This window comes from Schistocerca cancellata, chromosome 5 (assembly GCF_023864275.1).
Source record: "Schistocerca cancellata isolate TAMUIC-IGC-003103 chromosome 5, iqSchCanc2.1, whole genome shotgun sequence".
Taxonomy (NCBI): domain Eukaryota; kingdom Metazoa; phylum Arthropoda; class Insecta; order Orthoptera; family Acrididae; genus Schistocerca; species Schistocerca cancellata.
In genome coordinates, this window is record NC_064630.1 from 841,842,345 (window position 1) to 841,845,430 (window position 3,086).

Consider the following 3,086-nt stretch of genomic DNA (forward strand, 5'->3'; position numbering starts at 1 on the left):
ACTATCAGTTTTTTGTCCGATTCGAAAATCTTTGACTCACAGCTGAACGGCCATAAGGTGCCCGAGGCAGCAATAGACCCATGGAGACATGTCTGCTGAAGGACGTGGTATTGAATCGGGACGCAATTTGAGTGTTCCATCGTCATTAGGAGGCCCTGAACGTTACAATTCACTATCAGTTTTTCGTCCGATTCGAAAATCTTTGACTCACAGCAGAACGGCCATAAGGTGCCCGAGGCAGCAATAGACCCATGGAGACAAGTCTGCTGGAGCACGATGTATTGAATCGGGACGCAATTTGAGTGATCCATCGTCATTAGGTGGCCCTGATAGTTACAATTCACTATCAGTTCTTCGTCCGATTCGAAAATCTTTGACTCACAGCAGAACGGCTATAAGGTGCCCGAGGCAGCAATGGACCCATGGAGACAAGTCTGCTGGAGGACGATAAATTTAATCGGGACGCAATTTGAGTGATCCATCGACATTAGGTGGCCCGGAAACGTTACAATTCACTATCAGTTTTTCGTCCCATTCGATAATCTAGACTCAGAGCAGAACGGCCATAAGGTGCCCGAGGCAGCAATAGACCCATGGAGACAAGTCTGCTGGAGGACGATGTATTGAATTGGGACGCAATTTGAGTGATCCATCGTCATTAGGTGGCCCTGAACGTTACAATTCACTATCAGTTTCTCGTCCCATTCGATTATCTAGATTCACAGCAGAACGGCCATAAGGTGCCTGAGGCAGCAATAGACCCATGGAGTCAACTCGGCTGGAGGACGATGTATTGAATCGGGACGCAATTTGAGTGATCCATCGTCATTAGGTGGCCCTGAAAGTTACAATTCACTATCAGTTTTTCGTCCGATTCGATAATCTAGACTCACAGCTGAACGGCCATAAGGTGCCCGAGGAAGAAATAGACCCATGGAGTCAAGTCTGCTGGAGGACGATGTATTGAATCGGGACGCAATTTGTGTGGTCCATCTTCATTAGGTGGCCCTGAATGTTACAATTCACTATCAGTTTTTCGTCCGATTCGAAAATCTTTGACTCACAGAAGAACGGCCATAAGGTGCCCGAGGCAGCAATAGACCCATGGAGACAAGTCTGCTGGAGGTCGATGTATTGAATCGGGACGCAATTTGAGTGATCCATCGTCATTAGGTGGCCCTGAATGTTACAATTCACTATCAGTTTTTCGTCCGATTCGTAAATCTTTGACTCACAGCAGAACGGCCATAAGGTGCCCGAGGCAGCAATAGACCCATGGTGACAAGTCTGCTGGAGGACGATGTATTGAATCGGGACGCAATTTGAGTGATCCATCGTCATTAGGTGGCCCTGAAAGTTACAATTCACTATCAGTTTTTCGTCCGATTCGAAAATCTTTGACTCACAGCAGAACGGCCATAAGGTGCCCGAGGCAGCAATCGACCCATGGAGACAAGTCTGCTGGAGGACGATGTATTGAATCGGGACGCAATTTGAGTGATCCATCGTCATTAGTGGCCCTGAACGTTACAATTCACTATCAGTTTTTCGTCCCATTCGATAATCTAGACTCACAACAGAACGGCCATAAGGTGCCCGAGACAGCAATAGACCCATGGAGACCAGTCTGCTGGAGGACGATGTATTGAATCGGGACGCAAATTGAGTGATCCATCGTCATTAAGTGGCCCTGAACGTTACAATTCACTATCAGTTTTTCGTCCCATTCGATGATTTAGACTCACAGCAGAACGGCCATAAGGTGCCCGAGGCAGCAATAGACCCATGGAGTCAAGTCGGCTGGAGGACGATGTATTGAATCGGGACGCAATTTGAGTGATCCATCGTCATTAGGTGGCCCTGAACGTTACAATTCACTATCAGTTTTTCGTCCGATTCAAAAATCTTTGACTCACAGCAGAACGGCCATAAGGTGTCCGAGGCAACAATAGACCCATGGAGACAAGTCTGCTGGGGCACGATGTATTGAATCGGGACGCGATTTGAGTGTTCCATCGTCATTAGGAGGCCCTGAATGTTACAATTAACTATCAGTTTTTCGTCCCATTCGATAATCTAGACTCACGGGAGAACGACCATAAGGTGCCCGAGGCAGCAATAGACCCATGGAGACAAGTCTGCTGGAGGACGATGTATTGAATCGGGACGCAATTTGAGTGATCCATCGTTATTAGGTGGCCCTGAACGTTACAATTCACTATCAGTTTTTCGTCCGATTCGAAAATCTTTGACTCACAGCAGAACGGCCATAGGGTGCCCGAGGCAGCAATAGACCCATCGAGACAAGTCTGCTGGAGGACGATGTATTGAATCGGGACGCAATTTGAGTGATCCATCGTCATTAGGTGGCCCTGAAAGTTACAATTCACTATCAGGTTTTCGTCCGATTCGAAAATCTAGACTCACAGCAGACCGGCCATAAGGTGCCCGAGGCAGCAATAGCCCCATGGAGACAAGTCTGCTGGAGGACGATGTATTGAATCGGGACGCAATTTGAGTGATCCATCGTCATTAGGAGGCCCTGAACGTTACAATTCACTATCAGTTTTTCGTCCCATTCGATAATCTAGACTCACAGCAGAACGGCCATAAGGTGCCCGAGGCAGCAAAAGACCCATGGAGTCAAGTCGGCTGGAGAACGATGTATTGAATCGGGACGCAATTTGAGTGATCAATCGTCATTAGGTGGCCCTGAACGTTACAATTCACTATCAGTTTTTCGTCCGATTCGAAAATCTTTGACTCACAGCAGAACGGCCATAAGGTGCCCGAGGCAGCAATAGACCCATGAAGTCAAGTCTGCTGGAGGACGATGTATTGAATCGGGACGCAATTTTAGTGTTCCATCGTCATTAGGAGGCCCTGAACGTTACAATTCACTATCAGTTTTTCGTCCGATTCGAAAATCCTTGACTCACAGCAGAACGGCCATAAGGTGCCCGAGGCAGCAATAGACCCATGGAGACAAGTCGGCTGGAGGACGATGTATTTAATCAGGACGCAATTTGAGTGATCCATCGTCATTAGGTGGCCCTGAAAGTTACAATTCACTATCAGTTTTTCGT